The following is a 7,542-nucleotide window of genomic DNA, read 5'->3' as shown; positions in this document are numbered from 1 at the left end:
TTTAAAACCACGTGACTGCTCCCACACACACTCACACACCACCCCCACCCCCCTTGCAGATAATTATACATTCCAGAGAGTTGGGGGAGGGAGGTGTGAGCCTGGCAGCGCTGGCCAATCAGAGACACAAACCACCTGTCAAGGGAGAAATGGATGAGCCCTCCCCCTCCCCCAGCCCTTGAGCGCCCCTCCCCCTCCCTTCCCCTTCAGGTCTCAGAGCTGACCCGGCAGCTCAGCGCTGACCCGCTCTCACCCCCACCCCCGTGTGCTTAGATAGACCTGGAGTTCAGGACACTAGGAAGCCTAGGATGGGGAAGCAGGGGGGAGGTTGGAGACCCAACAGGGCTGATCTCCACTCCTGACCTAGGTGCAGCCTCTCAAAGTCTGTCTCTGACTATCTGAATGTCTCTGCCTCCCTGCGTTTCCTACTGAGTTTTTCTGGATCTCTCAAAGCGCTCCTAAATTGATTCTGTGTAAAGAATCCTTCCTTGTTTCCTGTGTCTAAAACTGACCCCACGTGGAGTTCCCTGAGAGAACAGGAGGAACCCAAAGAGGCTTGAAGGGTGTTCCTCTCTCCACCAGCTGCCCTCATCCTGCCCCCATTCCCATCCCATCCCTATCCGTTGCTGGGATCCCACACTCTCAGGTTCCCAGACCCTCCACGTTTGAGCCCCATCCTGAAATGCCCTCTCTTCCCTATCGTGAGGTTGGTGGGGGAACTGGAGTAGCGGCTCTCCTCATTTGAAGAGTTAGCCTCCCCTTCTAGAAGATAAAGAGGGTTGGCCAGGGGGGTGGCTAGTGCCCTGGTCGGAGATGGACAATGGCTCGGGGCTCAGTGCACGGCCCTGGCCCTGCCCCTTCACTTCCGGTGCTCAGTTCAAACTGGACAATGCCAGCTCCGGCCAGTTCCCCTCCCCCACTGCTACAACCCATTTAAAGGGACAGAGCCTGCTTTCGGGGGCATCCGCTCGCTCGGAATTCAGTCGTCTCCACTAAGTGTGCAGGAAGCTCTCGTGTTTCTCACCCTGCGCCCGCGCGCGTGCACGTGTGTGTGGGTGTGTGCGCACGCGCGCGCACGAGTATACTTGAGAAACAGAGAACGGGGATGAGTGGGGGTAGGGAACGGGAAGATGGGGAGGAGAGCAAGGGGCTGCGAAGAGATTATTTCTCTGTCTTTCCTGCCAGGAGTGCTCTCCAAGAGACTAAAACTTCAGTATGAGATGGGGGATGGGACTTTGGGATAAAAAGGACAACAGTGGCCCTTTGCTACTCAGCCTAAAAAAATACAAATCATTAAAAAATGTCACTAACAATGCCACACTCCCATCTGAGGACCCCGATTTAGATCTTCCAAGAGTTGTGGGAGTACATCAGCCAAAGCCATTTTTTATATATATAATACTCCTCACCCAAGTCTTATCTCCTCCCGTTACTAGCCCCCTTAAAATATACTCACTCTCTGTACCCCTGTTCCTAAGATTCAGGAGCAGGTGACTGAGGTCTCGTTGAAGAAAAGAGGGAATACGGGAATTTAGCGCTCTGCTTTCACTTGGTCTGCTCTCAAGTCAGACTTGTTCCCGGCAGGCTCGACCAGCTTCTCTGTCCAGGGTCCTGAAGGCGCCCGGAGCTCTGTCCACGGTGCTGAATAGAGACCCGCTCTCCTGGCTCCCAGCTCCCAGCTTCGAGAATGCCTTCTTGAGTTCTCACCTCCAAGTCCTTCCCAGAAAACCTGGTTCTTCTCAACTCCCCAGTTACCCTGACACATTTGAGACGAAGGAACAGACCTTTCTGAACGCTAAAGAGAGGGCATTTCCAGACGTACATGATTCTGTGAGAGCAGCGCAAGTATCTCAAGCTCCCCTTCAGAAAAATGGGTATAACTATGCAAGTAGCCCTAGAGAGTGAGGAAAGAGGAAATAATATTTTTGATTCAAATAAAATGAGACTAGAAGAGAGACTAATCTTTTTTTTCAAATTATTTTTCTAATTATTAGCACTTTTCATGGGAACACAGACGTTGGAATCAGATTGTCTATGTTTGAATATCTATTTATAGCTCTGACACCTGGGGCAACTTCTTTATCTTTTTTATGCCTCAGTTTCCTCCTCTGCCCAATGGGGATAATGAGGATTTAACTCTCAGAGTTATTACGAGGATAAAGTTAGATCATCTAAGTAAAGCTTTTAAAATTGTGTCTGACATAGAGCTAGTTCTTAACAATGAAAATTATTACTATTATTATAGCCATTGTGCACCTGATTCTGTGACCTAGAACTTGCTGAACCATTTGCCCCCTGAGGATTTGGACCATTCATGTGTTATTTCTTTCTGCATCTTCTCTCACATCCTTACCAGTATTTAGCACAGTGACTGGCCCACAGAAGACACCCAAGAAGAGTTTCCTGAATAGGTTTTTTTTTTAATTTATTTTTTATTAAAGTATAGTTGAATTACAATGTTGTGTTAATTACTGCTGTACAGCAAAGTGACTCAGTTATACATATACATACATTCTTTTTCATATTCTTTTCCATTATGGTTTATCACAGGATATTGAATATAGTTCCCTGTTCTATACAGTAGGACCTTGTTGTTTATGCATTCTATATATACCAGTCTGAATAGGTTTTGATTGAAATAATGAACGTTGTTACAACAGTCATAATACTTATTCTTCTAGGCTGCCTCTCTCAAGTCTAAGCAATACAAACCCAGGAAGGCTCAGGACTCCATAAAGTTGCACATGTGGAGGCAGAGGATGAACTAGGAAGGGACACATGGCTCCCAACATAACTAACTGTTTCCTCATCTGCATTGGGTTTTTTCCATGTGGGAGATGGAGGCTCCTGACTAAACTTTCTCCCTTTCTTGGGTCCCCATCTCAGTGAAAACTTATTAGGTAGCCACTATGATCCAGTCATTGTGCTAGCTCACACATTTGGTGGAGGAATCAGATACATAATATGCACTAAGTAGTGTAATGACCAAAAATGTACCCCCAAAAGTAAAGAAGAAACATTTCCTGCCATCCAAGAAGTTACAGTCTAGTTAGGGGGACAAGACATGATATAGCTAAGTATTGCAAATTTCTTGTGTATTGGTTTCTGGGAATAATATTATCTAAGTAAAAGGAAGAAAAGGGAGCTCTTTAGAAAAGACAAAGTTGTCTAGTATCAACACAAAGAACATCTCCCCTTTATAGTACTTTGCTAAGTTTCTCTTGTGTAGGCTCATATCTTCATAAAAGGAAGAGTTGAAAGAGGTCTTAGTAATATTAATAACTCATCAACATTAAGAAATATTTATATTTATTGAGCACTTCCTCTGTGGCAGGCATTGTTCTAAGTGTTGGGAGTAAACAATGCAAACAAAAATCCCACCTTTGTGGAGCTTATATTCTGATAGGTAATAATAATAACAGCTATTATTTATCAAGAATACAGGCACTTTTCTTATCTAATTCAAGCCTGTCAATAACTCTAAGTAATAGGTATTAATGTTTCTACCTTACAGGGGAGGAAACAAGCCTAATGAATCAATACAGCTTGGCTAATGTAACTCAGCTAATACATGGCAGAGACATATTTGAACCCATATGTTTAACTCCAAAGCTCACATTCTTTCCACAGTCCCAGTATGTTGTTATCATGACTGGTACTGTCCCCATTTTACCAATGAAGAACAAGATATGTGCAAACAAAATGGCTGTGAGGGGAGACTATATGTCTTATATAATTAGTAAATAGGACCCAAGCTTGTGATTCCTCTTCCCTGGGCCAGAGCTCTAGTCTGCCATTTCTACTGATCACCCTCCCCCAAACTCCTTGACTTTCTAAATCAAAGAGCTGACAAGAGCCAAAACAGGTCCTCTTTTGGGCAATCATCCACATCCAGCTCACATTTCTGAAGTGTTTTGAGAACCCTGTGGTGAGGTCCAGGGTGGTAGCTTGGAATTAAAGCCTTGACCATATGCTAATATGAGTGATGGTGTGCATTTGAAAAAAGTATTTTCCACAATGTGTCCCTCAGGATACTAGTTCCATGAGATCATTAATACATCTTACCATTTAAAAAAAGTCTCTATAGTGAAATCATTTGGAAAATGGTATGTTAAGTAGGTTTCTTATACAGGACTTTGTAAAGCCTTTAGTATGGTAACATGCTCTGTTATTCATGAGGAAGGGAATACGATGTGTGCAGTGTTTCCATTCATTCATCGGTTCATTCACTAAGTCATCTAACAAATATTTATTGAGCATCTATTATGAGTCAGGTGGCACTGTTTGCAACACTGGGGATACATCAGTAAACAAAACAGATGAAGTTCCTGCCCTCATAGAGCTTACATTCTAGAGGAGAGGGACAGATAATAAACAAATAATTAAGTAAAATGTATAATATATATAGTTTCAGCCTGTTAATTTGTCCTGTGATCTCAAGAAAGACACCTAGGTTTATGCTTTAAGGGTAAAATGAGGGAGATGGGTTAGCTCTTAGACAAATGTTTCTTCCATTTCTGACATTCTAAAGTGATATGATGTGTGTGTTTGTATGTGTGTGTGTGTGTGTGTGTGTGTGAGAGAGAGAGAGACAGAGAGAGAGAGACAAAGAGAGAGAGAGAGAGAGACCCCATTCTTAACTGCTCTGAGAAACAATCTGTTTTCACCCCATGCTGTCATCTTCATCCCTCTCCAAGGACCAGGGCTTCCTACATCAAGCAGGATTGTGCACCTCTCACCTCTTAGGCCTGTTGAATTGGCAGAAGGAGGATGAGCCAAGGGAGTCCCCTTCCTTCTTTCAATCCTACTCCCCATGTGGGCCTTGCTTCACAGAGCAAGACGCCAGGCACTTGCTTTCACCAATAATGGCTTCATTACTTTGAAAGGAGACTAGAGTGACCTCAGTGAAATAGACTTCCTGACCCCAGCTGACCTCTGACCCTCACCCTGACAGCCTCTAAATCTTTTCCTTCTGACATATCCCCCACAAAGTACAAGCAAGAGGAGGAAATGATGAGCCTGCTATAGCCCACTGTCCAGAGACTGTAACTCACCAGGTGTCCTCTTGCAGTGGAACTTGCCAAGCCAAACTGTAATTTCCCTCATGGCTGCTGATCGTTTCAATGTTCCTCACTGTGACTCTACTCTGGCCTGTGAATCACAACCCAGCCAGCTGTCTTTCACCTGGTGTCCATTTGTATGTGTCCAATGATTGTCATGTACCATGGAGGCAAAAGGCAGGGTATCTCACCAAGTGCTGTCATTTCCGCAAGACAACTTGAGCCTAGTCCTTAACTTATTCTTCCCTGATACTGCAGTTACTGTTTGAGAGCTGATTATATACCAGGTATGAGCTGAATGCTTTGTGTATATTGTCTCTTTCTGTCCTCAACCATCCTACTATGATCCCATTTTACTGGAGAGGGAACTGAGACTCAGTGGAGTTAAGCGACTCACTCAAATATTCTTCCTCTTCTTCTTTTTTTTTTTTTTTTAGCAGTTAAAGTAATTAATGCATGTGGTTAAAAAAATCAATTCGTATTGAAAGAATTATAATGAAAAACAACAGTACCCTGACTACCCTACCCCCTCCACTCCCACAGGTCATTTCTTCTGGAGGATATTTCCATGTCTCTAAGTAATATGCACGTACCTCTGTTCCTTGATTTATCAATTTTAGATATTATCTATTGATTTCCTGTTATGGTGGTTGAGGACTTACCTTGTGTACAGGGTCTACCTCTCCTTTCCTCTTCTTCCCAGTACAGTTAAATCACCATTTTCAACTAGATTGATGACCCATGTTTACATTGTCATGTATGGAAATGTTCACTGCATTGCCAAGTAGTATACTAGGACAACGTTTCTTTTCTTATACTCTGTTTTATTTTCCCTGGACTCTCTAACCTCCTCTCTCTCTCCACAATATTTGTCATTGAAATATCCTCAACTTTTTTCAAGGGCTACATCATATTATCTTTTCCACTAAGCCCTTTCCTGAAGCCCTCCCTCCTGGTTGCTCTCTGGACTTGCTTCACAGCTGTCACCTTCACAGCCTCGCACTACAGTGGATACAGCCACTCTTTCCTGGATCTTTTTTTCTTGCTTCACACTTGAGGAGCATCCTCAAACAGCCACCTAAGAAAGGCTGCATGGGAGAATTCCCTGGTGAGCCAGTGTTTACAACTCCGCTTCCACTGCCAGGGGCCCGGGTTCGATCCCTGGTCAGGGAACTAAGATCCCGCAAGCTGCACAGCGTGGCCAAAAAAAACAAAAGGAAAAAAAGAAAGGAGATACGGGAGGGGGATATTTTGGACCTTACAAGTCTGAGCCTACTGCTTTTTAACATTACTTTTTTGATTGTTTCAAAGCCATACTCTTTACCACTCTGCTCTGCTGACCCCTAGCAGGATGAAAAAAGACACTTGGCTTGCTTTGAGGTTATCGAAATTGGAGATGTCTTTTCTACATGCTGAGGTTGTGAACCCAGAGGTATCAATGGGATAAAAATTACAACCGTTAACGTTTTTCGAAGGTTCTCCATGTGCCAGGCACTGTGCTGAGTGCTTTACATAAAGTAGCTCATTTATTTCTCACACCAAATTTATGAGATAGACATGGTTATTGTTCCCATCTTACAGATGAAGCTGAGCACAAAGGGGTTAAATAACTCCCTGAAGGTCACAGAGTAAGTGATAGAGTCAGGATTAAAACCCTGGTAGGTTGACTCTGGAATTAGCATTCAGGTTCAATAATCTACACTTCACTTCTTCTATTAGAAGAGGCTTATAAGTTAGTATCTTCAGACTTTATCTTCTCCCAACCTATTTTGTAAATGTGGAAACAAGACCTAAAGTCCAAGTGACTTGTTCAAGTTCCATAGCTAGCTAATAATAAGAACTAGAAACACAGGTTTCCTAGTATTCCCCTTTTCAGTCAGGGAATGGGGCTTCAAATTCAGGATTGGTTTCTGTACCTTGGTTTCCCTGTCTGTGTAGTGGGGAGAAAACTAGTGGAAAGGACATGTAAAAGATATACTGGGTTGGCCAAAAAGTTTGTTCGGAAAACCCGAATGAACTTTTTGGCCAACCCAATATATCCCATCAGATTGTGGCTGGGACATATAATAGAGACACATGTAATGCACTGTGGAAACAATGAAAGCTGACTCCTTTTATATGTCATGGAAGGCTTCCCAGGAGGAGGTGGCATTGCACTGGACCTTGCATAGGAATTTGAAAGCCAGGGGAGGGCAGGGCATTACAGAGAAGAGGAACAGCAGAAATGAAAACAAGGAGGCTTGAAAGTGAACAGCCACAGAGTTTGGTTCCCACGTCAGCAAGTCCTCCACGTCCCTGTGAAGACATCCAGAGAGACCTGTACTCCCTTCATTCAATCTTCAGTCACACATTCATTCAACATTTTGTCAATAATAGAGATAGAATTGTATGGTAAGAAAGTTCTGGTTCTAGTCCTAGATCTATCACTAACTCACTGTGCGACCTTGAGCAAATCTCTTCTTCTCTGGGCCTCAGTTTCCCC

Source organism: Phocoena sinus, chromosome 1 (genome assembly GCF_008692025.1).
Source record: "Phocoena sinus isolate mPhoSin1 chromosome 1, mPhoSin1.pri, whole genome shotgun sequence".
NCBI lineage: Eukaryota > Metazoa > Chordata > Mammalia > Artiodactyla > Phocoenidae > Phocoena > Phocoena sinus.
Note: the sequence above shows the minus strand (reverse complement) of the source record.